The 15,871-nt window shown below is 41.1% G+C and overlaps 1 long non-coding RNA gene and 1 pseudogene across 1 annotated transcript; one reads left to right on the top strand and one right to left on the bottom strand.

Moving 5' to 3' along the window:
* The first annotated feature begins 10 nt into the window (after positions 1-10).
* On the top strand, positions 11-7,301 carry LOC136148423 (uncharacterized). Its single transcript, XR_010659498.1, has 3 exons — positions 11-2,639; positions 3,559-4,137; positions 5,062-7,301. It is a non-coding gene; the product is annotated as an uncharacterized lncRNA (long non-coding RNA).
* Positions 7,302-9,159: 1,858 nt separating this feature from the next.
* LOC136148330 (interferon alpha-3-like) lies at positions 9,160-15,402 on the bottom strand (annotated as a pseudogene).
* Between the last annotated feature and the right edge of the window lie 469 nt (positions 15,403-15,871).

The raw sequence follows: 15,871 nt of genomic DNA, 5'->3' as shown, positions 1-15,871 counted from the left end.
AAACAGGCACAGGGCTCCCTGTTCTGCTAGTAGATGCTGAAGCTCAGTCTTCAACCCTTTGCAGAGTGAATGTCCTTCCTCCTTGAGTGTGGACTACTTAAATAGGATGGCCCTCCATTCTTTCTATTTGAGAGGAATCCCAGCTTCCCGTCTCCCTTTAGTTCTCTTATGTTGTTTAAATGATTAGTGACCTCTAAAACTCTTTTTCTTTTTAGCTCCTCCCTTTTAGATTTTATGTTTATTAGGGGGGAAAATATACAGTCTGGGAGAATTTCTAATATTTTTGTAGATTTTCAGTGAATTGTTAAGTGCTAAAAAAGAAATGCCTAATCAATTTGAACTGATTATTAGAGGGTTCTTTCACTGGGAAAAGATCTATCTTGTTCTTTTTTCATATTGTTAGATTTTGTGAAAGAGTCTTTATTTCTAAGAGTTTACAATTTTAGAAAAAAAATAATTTTTGTATAAGCTAAGGTTGTGTGAACTTTTTTTAGGCCTTAACCATAAGCAGGAAGACATTGCATTCTTTACCAACCTTAATATATTGCTTGATTTGGAATCTCCAACTATCCAGAATATTCCAAGGTAAAGACTAAGTCATATCTCTAGGCAGGCAAATGTATGTTACACAGGCCATGCATAAAAGTTTATGATTTCTCTTGTAGGATGCCCTTGTTACCATTACTGAGGGCCAATGTATATTTATTTTGTACATACTTCGAAGAATCTAAATATCCGATTTTGCATACTAATGTAAGGATGCAACAAGCAGGAAAATTCTTTCCTGTTCACTTTGTACCTTTAGAACTGTTTGTAGATGAAATTTTCCCCATACTGAAAGAATATCTGTGAGATAGGATTCTTAGGTATTTTCATAATCTAGTTTCATAGAATTTAAACCATGTTCCTAAATATTTACCCTTTCTTTTCTCATATTAAAATTTTTTCTGTAAGGAATATATTTTTTGGCATCATGAGAAAATATAAAGCACCTAATTGTATTCAAAAGCAGGGCATAAAATTGTAGGTACAATGTGAGGACGTAAAATTATATAGTAAAAAAATAAACTAAAAGAAATATACTAACATTTCAGTAGGAATTATATTTAATTTGTGGAACTAAATAGTGATTGTTTGTTCTTTCTGTGATTTTCCGATATGCTACCAGAGAATGCATTCAGCGCTGCTCAGAAGAAATATCATGGGAGCCATATAGGCAATTTAAATTTTTCTAGAGTCCACATGAGAAGATTAAAAAGAAACACGTGAAGTTAATTTTAACAGTGTATTTTATTGGACACAAAACATCCAAATGTTATCACTTCAACACATACCAGTATAAAATTCATATTGAGATGGTTACATTCCTGTTTTCATCGTTCCTTCAAAATCCGGTGCATCCTTTGGCGGTCACAGTACAGCTAAGATTGGGCTTGTCAAGTGCTCACTTGGCCTCTTGTGGTTGATGTCATGGTGGGCAGCACAGCTCAAGATGGAGGGAGCAGCTTCCACAGAGCCAGGAGAATTCCTGAGTCTGCAGGGACCACGTAGAAGGAACTTCAAATTGTGGATGAGTTATGTTCCAAGATCCAAGGGGATCAATGGTGGGAAAATCAGCTCAAGATGTATTTGGGATGCTTTTGACTGCCAGAGTTTGGCTTTGCACTTAATTGGAGAAGTCTCCAGCCAGACAGGGTGCTAGTTGTGCCCTGAACAGAAGAATGGGCCCAGATGTTGTTGGGAACTGAAGCAGGGAGAGGTCCTGCCCAGGTGCTCTCATGGCTGTAGAGACTGGAAGTAAAGACCAGGGTGAGGAACTGGAAGAAGGGGGTGGGTGCGAATTGTAAACAAGAATTCCTTCTGCTTTCTTCCCTTTGTCCTCCTCCCAGTTCCTGCTATTGTGATCATGAGCTGTTTCCTAATCGGTCTCTTTCAAATGCCTTCATGGAGTTTATATTGATTTTTGTCAGTATAATTAATTATGCTATGAGAATCCTTGTTTGTATCCTTTAGTGCACTTTTGTATAGCCTTCTGTTGGGTATATGGCCTAGAATGAAATAAGTGGGTAATAGAGTGTGCATATGTTCAGATGTAGTAGCTAATGATAAACATATTTTTTATAGTTTACACCCATTTATATTCTGACTATGAAGAATATGGATTGTCAGTTGCGTTACTTTCTTTTCAACACCAGGTATTGCCAGTCTTCTTAGTTTCAGCCCTCCTAGTGAATCATAGTGATATCTTATTCGAGTTTTAATTCATATTGCCTAGTTATTAATAAGATTCAGCGCATTTTCATGTTTATTGACCATTTGGATATTTTCTTTGTGAGGGGCCTGTCCAAATCCCTTGCTGACTCTTTCAGATAATGTTTTTTTTTTTGTTTTAATCTAATGATGATGTAATTGTGTACATACAAAATACAAAAGGACGTAGAAACTATTGAAATTTTAAAATAAATTTAACAATGTCACTGAAGAAAATGTCAGTATTAAAATCAATCACATCTTTTTACAATAGCAATAAAAATTGGAAATTGCCATTTCAAAATGATACCACTGATAAGAAGATAAAAAGTCTAATACTGAGAAATTGTCAGAGTCTGGAGGTGCCTAAGGCAACACGGAAATTAAAGGTAATGTGCCATTCTAAATGGCATCACTGCACAGAAAAACAATTTTGGGTATAAACTGAGGCAATCTGGGAATTCCCTTGAGTTTCACTGACTGGGACTCCATGCTTTCACTGCAGGATCCTGCTTGGATCCCTGGTTGGGGAACTATTTAATAAGATGTCACAAGTCTCACAGCCATAAATAAGTAAAAATGAAATTCCTGCAACCAGTGGGGCTGGGTGGGTGGGTACAGGAATCAGGACATCTGAATAAAGTGTCGATTTAAGTTTAAAAAAAAAAAAAAATAGCTTTGACAGGACAATTTCTCTTTACCTCTCACCTCTAAGTACAAGTCTATAATTGCACTTTTGACTCAAATTAGATGGCCAGAAAAATAACAGTTTCTTTTTCTAACATTGAGACAGGATGTTTTAAATCTTGATCATTAATGAGGTTAAGCAACTTCTGTCTTTGTAAGTGAGCAAGGGACATGTAAGCGTGTGATGAGGTAGTAAGTCTCAGTGAGAAGGGAAATCAGATCATGCTATAGGAGACAGTCAAGGCCACCTCCTCCTGAGAAACACAGTCATTTAGTGAACAAACATTTACTTAGCAAACATGTCCTCACTACATCATAAAGTAAAACAAATATTGCCATTTTCTTGGACTATTTTAAAACTCTCTCTCAATAAATTTTTGGTTCTGGCTTGCTTATATGTCTTGCACATTCTCTCTGAGATTCATTGCATTATATTTATGCTTTCTTATTGTTTCAAATATGAATGAAATCTTTTCATGACATTTGCTAATTTTTAATGAACTAAGTTTTCCTTGCATTTTCATACACACACCCTTATGAGAATAACTAACTTTGTTTTTTTTCCTCTGATCAGCTTTGCAAACATTGTATAAAAGTTTGGTTGATTTTTCAAATTTCTAGATAAACAAATACATTGCCTGCAAATTAAAAAAATAAGGTCTGATAATAGCAATGTGATGACCATATGGAGCAACTCCTGTTTGTTGTGTATATTTGTACAACTACTTTCAAAGACATTACCTAGCAAAGCTGAAAATATGCTTAACCTATGGCCTATGACCCAGTCATATATGGATGTAAGAGCTGGACCATAAAGAAGGTTGAACACTGAAGAATTGATGCTTTTGAACTGTGGTGTTGGAGAAGACTCTGGAGAGTCCCTTCAATTGCAGGGTGATCAAACCAGTCAATCCTAAAGGAAATCAACCCAGAACTTCATTAGAAGGACTGACGCTGAAACTGAAAGTGCAATCCTCTCATGAGCTGACTCATTAGAAAAGACCCTGATGCTGGGAAGGACTGAAGGCAGAAGGAGAGTGGGATGACAGAGGACACGATGGTTGGATGACATCGCTGATTCAATGGACATGAGTCTGAGCAAGCTCTGGGAGACGGTGAAGGACTGGGAAGTCCTGTTGCAGATCACTGGGGTCACAAAGAATCGGACATGAGTGAGCGACTGAACAACAGTGTGACCCAGTAAGTTCACTCATAGCAGTTACCCTGGGAAGGAATCATGTAAATATGCATCAGTATAGAAGTAAAGAAAATTCAGATCAGCAATATTCATAAGAGTCCCAAACTAGTTGCAGCCCAAATACCCCTTAAAATTGCATAAATACTTTATCTATCATGATCATAGGGTTAGTAATAACAATAAAAAGTAAGAACCACAGCTAAATACACAAATGTAGCAGTGATTGAAAGATAGTCACCTCAGAAGAAAATGTATACTCCTTATATAAATTTAAAGATAGCCCAAACTAGACTGGAGACATTTTGCCTGCAGCCTAGAGAGCTCCTGTGAAGCTTCAGGACCACGATGGGAAGTCCATCTCCAGCTTGAGGGAAGAGCGTGTCTTCCCAGCTTCCAGCTGCGGCCTGGCTCTCGCCCTCTCGCAGGACCTGAGGCTGACTCTGCCCAGGCCGGGGTTGCCCTGTGCTCACAGCCGACACTTGTGGGCCAGCGCCCCTCCTCAGCCTCCCACCAGGTGGGGAGATGGACAATGTGCAGAGAGATATAAGTACCCCTGGTCGCAGCCTCTTCTCTCCTTCCTTTCCTCACATTAAGGTCATCATTCACAGGCCATGGACAATACTGATGCCCCGTGTGTCTCTTGCTCACTTCAGATGCAGCTGGGACTAGGTAGTTTGGTCGGGGCCTTGGCTAACTCTCCTAACTCCTCTAGGACGTACCCAACCAGAGGATCCTACACTCTGCACCCCTGTCACTCTCAGAATGCTCACATCAGAGGGTCGATGGCCCAGGAACAGGCAGGAGCAGCCCATGCCTTCGTTTCAGTGTTTGCTGCCCAGACCCGCTGCTGCTGCTAGTCAGACTGGCCCTTTTAGGACATGCCCGTCTGCATCAAGCCTGCATTTACTTTTCCCTTCTGATTCCAGGTTGTTCTCTGAGCTGGACTCTGAATTCTCAGAATCACTGTCAAGGGTGCATTGAGTCAGGCCGACCTAAGGTTGGGAAAACAGTGAAAAGGACAACACATTGGCTGCAGCTGCTGAACAAGCCTCAGCAGCCCCCTGCCCCACCCAGCTGACTTGAGGCTACTCTCCCTGTGTGAGTTCTGGGTGAGTTTCCTGTCTCTGAGGCAGTTTCCGAATCTTCTTTAAGGTGAAAAAGCCGAAAGCAAAGCCATCTACATACTTAAAGCTCACCAGTGACTTGAGTTTTGTTACATCATCAGAGATTGTGTAATGAACCCCAGAAGGCAAAAATAGCAACGAAGCTGATGCAGCAAGTGAAAAGGAGACTAAATGCAAGCTGCCAAATGGGATTTCAGGATCCAGGCTGGGAATCCCCTCTGGCCCAGCCTCCTGGCTGGGTTGAGTGCACAGTGCAGGGCATCCTCCTGACTGTCTCCCAGACGCCTGTGTCTTTCTGGCTGAAACTCTGAGCTCCTAAACTCCAGGGAGAACCAGGAATCCAGTGAGGGTGGGGGTGAGTCCTTGTAGGCAGCTGGGTTGTGTGCCACGTAGGAATGTTTCCCTCTAGAACTCTGGGTGTTGTTGCAACAGGCTTGGCCTCATCATCACCGTAAATGGCTATTTCTCCTTTCACTGTGCAGTGGGGAGCTGCAGGAATCTGTCTCTGCACAGCTCTCTGGGAACTGCCTCTTCTTCCTGACCACAGACCCAGAACGTCAGGAAATAATCTTCTAACCAGATTCAAATAGAAGAGGTAACATAAGGAGTACTTGGGAAGTGTCTGGTACCATTCTGAGCATGTGCTACAAATTAAAGCAATTAATCTTACCATACTTTCAAGATAAGATTTTATGATTATCTTAGTTTTGCAGTTAAGACATAATGCAGCAGTTTATAACTAGGCAATCTATTTTTATGTACTAATGAAGAAAAATCTTAAAGATCTATTTGCAAGTAAATATAAATAAATGAAAAACTGGAGTATATGAAAAATTTATATATGTGATATGTTCGTATGTCCATATGTGTAGGTTTATCAACCAAATATGAAAATGTCTAGAAGGATACCCATTAAATTTTTAACAGTATAGGATTAGGGTGCATCCTCCTAGGTGTCAAGGGTAGGCATTCCTTTGTGTTAATTATTTAAAAGTTTAGCAATGACGTGTGTGTTTCATATATATAAATAAGCATAAGAAACCCTCTTTTTTAGAGTCATATTTATCATGGAAGCTGCTGGTTCTCACATCTCTGAGGCGTCTCTGCAATCCACAGCCTGCCTTGTTCTTCTTGCCTCCATTGGAACAGTTTTTAGGAAGACTCTTTTCTCAGGAGTGGCCAAGTGTAGAAAACTTGCTCTCCCTTCCTCATCCTACTCCAGGATCCTAGATTCTACATATGCAGATTGACCTCCCATGATGTATGTGGTTCTCCACTAATCCTTGAAGGCACTCCAGTTCTTATAGGCCCCAAATGGGCAACTGTGTCCATGACCTGGACTTTTCTTCACTCATCTCCCTCCATCCTCTAATCTATGTCTCAAGAATCACATCCAGTCTCTCTTCAAATTGTCCTTGTTCCTTCTATGGCCCGGGGTGGGTAACCCTGTTCCGTCTTTATTCAGGTGACTTCAGCATAGGTTTATCTTGCAGGATCAGTCTTTGAGTTAGATTTTATTCAAAGGTGTGTGCAAGTCAGTCTGCTTTTTTAAAATTACTTTTATTTCCACTACTTAAAAACAAATAGTAGTCTTCTACAAAGTATAGTACAAAACACCTACCTTATGAACGATATAGATTGAAATTCTGAGACAAGTCGAAACATTTCAAATAATTCAATTAAATAAATAAATATTACAACTTTTTAAGCTATGGAAAATGGATTCTAAACACTGTTTTAAACCGCTATTGTAACATAACATTTAATATACACTTAAGTAAATCCATATGTTAGCTATCACATATTTTTCATCTGACACAAAAATAGTTAAAGATTGCACTTTGAAATTAACACACAGAAATCCCTTGCATTCCTATACACTAACAATAAAAAAACAGAAAGAGAAATTAAGGAAACAATACCATTCCCCATTGCAACAAAAAGAATAAAATACTTAGGAGTATATCTACCTAAAGAAACAAAAGACCTATACATAGAAAACTATAAAACACTGATGAAAGAAATCAAAGAGGACACAAACAGTTGGAGAAACATACCGTGTTCATGGATTGGAAGAATCAATATTGTCAAAATGGCTATTCTACCCAAAGCAATCTATAGATTCAATGCAATCCCTATCAAGCTACCAAGGGTATTTTTCACAGAACTAGAACAAATAATTTCACAATTTGTATGGAAATACAAAAAACCTCTAATAGCCAAAGTAATCTTGAGAAAGAAGAATGGAACTGGAGGAATCAACCTGCCTGACTTCAGACTCTACTACAAAGCCACAGTCACCAAGACAGTATGGTACTGGCACAAAGACAGAAATATAGATCAATGGAACAGAATTGAAAGCCCAGAGATAAATCCACGAACCTATGGACAGCTTATCTTTGACAAAGGAGGCAAGAATATACAATGGAAAAAAAGACAACCTCTTTAACAAGTGGTGCTGGGAAAACTGGTCAACCACTTGTAAAAGAATGAAACTAGAACACTGTCTAACACCATACACAAAAATAAACTCAAAATGGATTAAAGATCTAAATGTAAGACCAGAAACTATAAAACTCCTAGAGGAGAACATAGGCAAAACACTCTACGACATAAATCACAGCAAGATCTTCTATGACCCACCTCCCAGAATATTGGAAATAAAAGCAAAAATAAACAAATGGAACCTAATGAAAATTAAAAGCTTTTGCACAACAAAGGAAACTATAAGTAAGGTGAAAAGACAGCCCTCAGATTGGGAGAAAATAATAACAAATGAGGAAACAGACAAAGGATTAATCTCAAAAATATACAAGCAACTCCTAAAGCTCAATTCCAGAAAAATAAACGACCCAATCAAAAAATGGGCCAAAGAACTAAACAGACATTTCTCCAAAGAAGACATACAGATGGCTAACAAACACATGAAAAGATGCTCCACATCACTCATTATCAGAGATATGCAAATCAAAACCACAATGAGGTACCATTACACGCCAGTCAGGATGGCTGCTATCCAAAAGTCTACAAGCAATAACTGCTGGAGAGGGTGTGGAGAAAAGGGAACCCTCTTACACTGTTGGTGGGAATGCAAACTAGTACAGCCACTATGGAGAACAGTGTGGAGATTTCTTAAAAAACTGGAAATAGAACTGCTGTATGACCCAGCAATACCACTTCTGGGCATACACACTGAGGAATCCAGATCTGAAAGAGACACGTGCACCCCAATGTTCATCGCAGCACTGTTTATAATAGCCAGGACATGGAAGCAACCTAGATGCCCATCAGCAGATGAATGGATAAGGAAGCTGTGGTACATATACACCATGGAATATTACTCAGCCCTTAAAAAGAATTCATTTGAATCAGTTCTAATGACATGGATGAAACTGGAGCCCATTATACAGAGTGAAGTAAGCCAGAAAGATAAAGAACATTACAGTATACTAACACATATATATGGAATTTAGATAGATGGTAGCGATAACCCTATATGCAAAACAGAAAAAGAGACACAGAAGTACAGAACAGACTTTTGAACTCTGGGGGAGAACGTGAGGGTGGGATGTTTTGAAAGAACAGCATGTATATTAACTATGGTGAAACAGACCACCAGCCCAGGTGGGATGCAGGAGTCAAGTGCTCGGGCCTGGTGCACTGGGAGGACCCTGAGGAGTCGGGTGGAGAGGGAGGTGGGAGGGGTGATCGGGATGGGGAATACGTGTAACTATATGGCTGATTCATGTCAATGTATGACAAAACCCACTGAAATGTTGTGAAGTGATTGGCCTCCAAATAATAAAATAATATTAAAAAAAAAAAATATATTGCACTTTGAGTCTTAGAAAATAGCCATTTACTTCACCAGATCAACGGTTTTCAGATTCAATATCTTCTTTATTTCCTGAGTTTTCCGATGAGCTTGTTGGCCAAGACCAAGCTCCTTCTGATTTCCATGCTGACAACCTCCCAGGCACAGAGGCTGTATTCTTTCTTTTTGAGATACACACTGATTCGCTGGAAGTAACTCTTCACAGCCAATCTGGTGTTCTCACTCCCTAGAGGTGAGTGTTCCGTCGTCCTTCCCTCCCTCAGACACGTGTCCAGCTCCGCCAGCTGCTGATCAAGTCCCGCGAGGAATCTGTCCAGGAGGCCCTCGTCCCGACCTGCAGAGCAGCCCGAGGTGCTGAAGAGCTGGAAGGTCAGCTGGAGCAACCCGTGCACAGCAGCTGTGATTTCTGTCTTCTCAGCCTGGCCCGTCCTCCAGGATCTGAGGAGATCTGGTCAGTCGTATCCCTCAGACAGGACACGGTGGACACTCTCTCCACCTGACTCCAGCGTGTGAAGCTTTCCAGATTGCCGCGGCTCGCAGGCAGCTCGCAGCCCAGAGAGCACGCGGGGCTGGAGCAGAGCATCCCCAGGGCTAGCAGCAGAGAGACGGGAGGGCCACGGGGACTCTGGGGGCTCTGCAGGGCTGCCTGGAGGGAGGTCTAGGCAAGTTCTGAGGACTTGGGGTGATGGGCGGCTCTTAAAGAGTGAGAAGAGAAACTTGCCTTTTCTGGGTTTTTCCACATTTCCCCCTTTCCTTTATTTATCTACTCTTTGTAATGAAATGAATTATAAATGCTCATTTTTGCCATGAGTGCCTGGGGTGGGGACATCACATCATGTTTGCCGCTGTGGTTGATAGCTCCACAGCTTATAGCCTGCTTCTCACACCTCCTTAGTTGTTTCTGGAAGAGTCTGGTGAAATTCAGAGAAGGCAGAAATATTCATACAATATACATATGGTGGCTTTTCCAGGTAAACTAAGAGATATTCAGCATAAAAAGAGCTTATAAAAGAAGCTTTTGATTTTTCTCAGTTTTTTCTTATTTACCCTTTTCTCCCTTAAAAAAAATTTCAGTTGTGTATGTACCTTTATGATATCACTGAGTAGGCCTTAAGCTCACAGGAGACATTATAGGGAACAATATCACTGATATTATTTGTTAAAAGTGAATTATGTTGCAACTATAATCCGCAAGACACTTTTTTTAGGTGCTGGTAGTCCTAAAAAATTCAATTTTGCCTTTGTTTATTTCTCTTTCTCCTCTACCACTACAATATTGCACAGGAAACTTTGCCTCAGTCATTGTGTGATAGTCCACATAATCTCATCCCCTTAAATATTTCACTGGGAACTGATAACCTATCATACACTCAGGGATACTGAGGTTGCAATTACATTCAACACTTGTAATGACATGTCTTTACCAATTCTGTAAGGTTCAGATAATTTTTGATAATATTAATGACAGAAAATTTCACATGCATCCTCTCAGCAAAGTGTTTTTAATAAACATTACATTAACCTTCACAGCTTCCCTATGAGATCATTACTATAATTATTGATATGTTTGCAAATAAGGAAACTAAAAACTCAGAGAGATTACTTGGTAACTGTCAGGATTACCTGCACAAGTGGTACTTGACCACCGTACTATTCAGCCTCCTCGTTATTCCTCATTAACCTTAAGCAGTCTCCTTTAGCTACCCTATGTACCTTGTAATTAAGTAATTCATCTAATTATGTAACATTTGACTGCCCTGATAGATTGTAAGCACCCTAAATGCAGTAATGGCACATGTGGAGTATCCAGGAAAGTGTCTGTCTTCTGAGTCTTTGCGACCCCATGAACTGTAGCCTACAAGGCTCCTCTGTCCATGGAATTTTCCAGGCAAGAGTACTAGAGTGGGTTGCCATTTCCTTCTCCAGGGGATCTTCCCAACCCAGGGATCGAACCCAGGTCTCCCACATTACAGGCAGACACTTTACCATCTGAGCTACCTGGGAAGCCCCAGTATTTGAAATCTCTTTCCGAAAATGATAATCTTCTGAAAACAAAGATAGTAAGAGTAAATTTAAATGGATTTTTTTAACTTTCTGGATAATTTCTCAAAATATTTCCTCAGATGGAAACAGGGACTCTCAAAGTTCAGCTGTTGCCCAGTTGCTTCTGCTGTGTCCAACTCTTTGTGAAGCTATGGACCATAGTCTGCCAGGCTTCTCTGTAGATCTCAACAAAACACCACTTGAAATATAGGACTGGAAGTTAGCAAGTGCAATGGGAACTGTGTCCTCTTCAATTGTAGTCTAATTATTGTAATGTTCCTGGAATGAACAAATGACACTTTGTGACAAAGAAGAATAGGAATTGGAGAGGAAGAACTAACTAAGTTCCTCTAAGATAGGAAGCACTTTGTCAGAGCAGACAGCTCAGTCCAGTGCTTGAGACAGTGGACACGGGGGCAAGATTGCCTAGGTTGATGTCCCAGATCCATCCTTCACTGGCTATGTGACCTTCAGCACCCTGGTTTTCCTCTTGTGTGGAAATGATAATCATATTTGTTTCACTGGATTGTTGTGAAGCTTGAATGATGTATCGTGCTTCTGACCATGCCTGAACAAAATATATAAGCACTCAGTATCTGTTAGCCGTTCCCACGAGGGGGAAAATTCCCACGTCCAACTATGGGAACTGGGTCGAATTTCCCTGAGATGATCTGCTTCCCTTCCTTTAATTCTCAACTCACTGGTCAACATTATTACATCTAATCTCATCTCTTATGTGAACATGACGTCCTGTCCAAATCACTTCTACCTAGTAGCTTCCAGGTACGAGCTGACCTCTTACATATGAATAAAATGATTGTCCAATCTGTAACTCAGTCTCTTTCATGGTGAGTTAATAGGGCCATATCCTCAGAATCAGATAACATCCATGAAGAGTGAGAAATGTAAACCGACAAATTAAAATAAATAAATAGATACTGGGATTTAGCAAAGCTGACAACTAGCTTTTTAGGTAACACTCTGCCTAAGAGCCTGCTACCCTCCTCTGGCTCTGTCTGCAGCTAAGCAGTCTCACATGGGGTGGTCTGAAATCTGTCACTCTGTGGAGCTCTTCATCCCCATTTGTGTAGTTAGGGGATATTTTGTCATTTAAACAGAGAAGATGTCACTATAGTTATTTTCAATTACATTGTTTACTTTCCTTGTACCTTTGTGCATTGCTTTTTCATTCACTGCTTACTTTTACTTTCTAGGAATGTTCAATGAGAGTGGAAAGTTTTGATATCTTGAAAAATCACAGAAGAAATACATTTCCTCTTCTTTTCACTTACATTTTCTCTTTCTTTATTTTTGCAACAAACCTCAAAAGTGAAATTGAAAAGACTACAGAAGCATTAGGACAGCTTTTACAAAGTGAAATACAAATGACAAAGAAGAGGTAACAATATGAATATTATATAAAAGTGGCAAAGAAAAGCTGGTTGGTTAGACATAGCAAGGACAATTACCTGGACTAATACAGAGAGGCTGCCTGATAGGGTCCACATGGGTCTCATTGATGAGATGGCTCATTATGTCAACCTTGCAAACAGACAATAACATCACAGTGATCTGTGATACTGACCAAATTGCCCAAATGGCATTCTGTTTTCTCACTGGTGCCTATCTCCTCAAAGCTACAAGACCACCAGATTCTAGACCTCCAGCTATATGACCACAGAACTCCACTACAGGTGAAAATTTAACCATCCCTTCAGAAAATTTTTCATTGCTGGGGTATAAGTAGGATCCTGCCAGAAAGGGAGGAAGCTGGTTCTCCAAAAGGGCCAGTCAGCCTCTACTTTCCCTCTAGTAAATTTCCCTTTTCCTGCCTGACTGCCCAACTCGCTCTCTTTTTATCTGACTCACGTTACACTGCCGAAAAACAGCAAAGACACATTGTAAACACCTGAACCCTTGGAGGGAGCGGTGGTTACACTTCATTCTCTTGAGAGTGAATTTTGGAGGATTGATCATCTGAAAGAGGAGAGTGAAAACGTTGGCATAAAACTCAACATTCAGAAAACTAAGATCATGGCATTTGGTCCCATCACTTCATGGCGAATAGATGGAGAAATAGTGACAGACTTTATTTTGGGGGGCTCCAAAATCAGTGCAGATGGGACTGCAGCCATGAAATTAAAAGACACTTGCTCCTTGGAAGGAAAGTTATGACCAACCTAGACAGCATATTAAAAGCAAAGACACTTTGCCAACAAAGGTCTGTCTAGTCAAAGCAATGGTTTCTCTAGTAGTCATGTGTAGATGTGAGAGTTGGACTCTAAAGAAAGCAGAGTGCCAAAGAATTGATGCTTTTGAACTGTGGGATTGGAGAAGCCTCTTAGAGTCCCTTGGACAGCAAGGAGATCCAACCAGTCCTTCCTAAAGGAAACCAGTCCTGATTATTCATTGAAAGGACTGGTGCCTAAGCTGAAACTCCAATACTTTGGCCCCCTGATGCAAAGAACTGGCTCATTGGAAAAGACCCTGATGCTGGGAAAGATTGAAAGTGGGAGGAAAGGGGGGTGACAGAGGATGAGATGGCTGGATGGCATCCCTGACTCAATGGACATAAGTCTGAATAAACTCCTGGAGTAAGTGATAGACAGGGAGGCCTGGGGTGCTGCAGTCCATGGGGTTGCAAAGAATCGGACATGACTGAGCGACTGAACTGAACTGAAGTGAAATGAATCACCTGGTATAGTCTGAGCTTGTACCCAGGAAGGGTTAATTTTGAATTTACACTGGATCTGCTTCTATGACTTTAACTCTTTGTGTTATTGGAGAAGACTCTTGAGTGTCCCTTGGACTGCAAGGAGATCCAACCAATCCATGTAAAAGGAGATCAGTCCTAAGTGTTCATTGGATGGACTGATGTTGAAGCTGAAACTCCAATACTTTGGCCACCTGATGCGAAGAGCTGACTCATTTGAAAAGACCCTAATGCTGGGAAAGATTGAGGGCAGTAGAAGAAGGGGATGACAGAAGATGAGATGGTTGGAAGGCATCACTGACTCAAAGGACAGGAGTTTGGGTAAACTCCGGGAGTTAATGATGGACAGGGAGGCCTGGCATGCTACGGTCCATGGGTTCGCAGAGTCAGACATGATTGAGTGACTGAACTGAACCGAATTGAACTGAAACAGCCAAAATGGTCTGCCTCAGGGAGATAACCGGCCACCCCTCACCTGTGAAGGACTATGACTCTGTGTGTGGCAATGGCACAGGCGCCCTACTTGGCTACTTACCAGGCAGCCCAGAGATTCACATTTGGGAAGGGCAGAATCACAGATAGGTGTGACATCTTTGTTTGCTGACATGACATGAGATATTCCATTTCACACACCCATGAAATGATTGTAAGGAAGTTCAATTAACACATGCCCCTACCTGAGGCTTACTAAACATTCTGGGAGATATTTACAGGAATTAAAAGGTCCTTTTCTTTGCTTCCTTACGTCCCCCATCTCTGATTCATTAAAGAACCTGACATTCAGGGCCGGACAAAATGGTTATTTTGAGGCATTAGCCTTCCATCTTCTCAGTCAGCCAGTCCGGAATAAAGTCCCGTCCAGATCCCCATACCTCGTCTTGGATTCATTGATTTACGTTGCAGCAAGCAGAACAACTTGGACTCTGTAACAAACTCAGCAAATTTTTGGTACTTAATAAATATTTAGTAATTTTCTCAATTATGGAGAGTACATAAAACCAACTTTGACAACTTAAAAGTTCTGCCGCAGAGAATAAGGTAGGTCCACACATGTAAAGCTCGGGAATTTTTCGCATCCGATGGGCTCTTTCAAGAGGAATATGAAGAGGCAGGCAAAAGAAGATTTAAAAAGGAAATCTAAGAAAGTTTCCTTAAAAGTTGATCTTAGCATCAGGAAGAAAGGTCCAATATCTATTAATATATCATTAGTTCAAAGTTACTGAGATGATAAGCATTCCGTTGAATTAGAACATCTACGTTTTCAATGAATACATCTTTCTTTAACTGTAAGGATACAGAAGAGTGGAAACTCATGATAGCTTTCCAGGCTCTTGAAGTGACAGGGAAGCCCCCAATCAGGCAGTACACAGATCTGGGAAAATTTAGGATGAACGTTTGGTGATTTAATATTTAAGAGGCGATCCTTCGATGAAATGGAGGTGAAACCAAGTTCGCAATCGCTCATCTCAACCGGAACGCTTCCTTGTGGAACTGACCAATGTTTCTTCATTTCCTCAACGATGACACTGACGATACTCATCTCTAACCCCATCTCTGCATCTGAGTCCGTGACCTGCCTCAGAGCCTTATTTAGAAAAAAGCAGGAGACCTTCACACATGTAGATCAAATAAGCACAATCTCTCTCTTTCCTGCCTGGGGTACAGGATAGACTTCAGCTTCCCTCAGGAGCAGGTGAGTGGCGGCCAGCTCCAGGAGGCCCAGGCCTTCTCTGTGCTCCACGAGATGCTCCAGCAATGCTTCAACCTCTTCCACACAGAGCTCTCCTCTGCTGCCTGGGACACCACCATCCTGGAGCAGCTCCGCACTGGACTCCTTCAGCAGCTGGACGACCTGGGAGCCTGCCTGGGGCACGTGATGGGAGAGGAAGACTCTGTCCTGGGAAGGACGGGCCGCACGCTGGCTGTGAAGAGGTACTTCCAGGGCATCCATGTCTACCTGCAAGAGAAGGAATCCTGCTACTCCACCTGGGAAATCGTCAGAGTGGAAAACACGAGCCAAT

The sequence above is a fragment of the Muntiacus reevesi genome, chromosome 17 (genome assembly GCF_963930625.1).
Source record: "Muntiacus reevesi chromosome 17, mMunRee1.1, whole genome shotgun sequence".
Lineage (NCBI taxonomy): Eukaryota > Metazoa > Chordata > Mammalia > Artiodactyla > Cervidae > Muntiacus > Muntiacus reevesi.
This window is presented reverse-complemented; position numbering and strand designations above follow the sequence as displayed.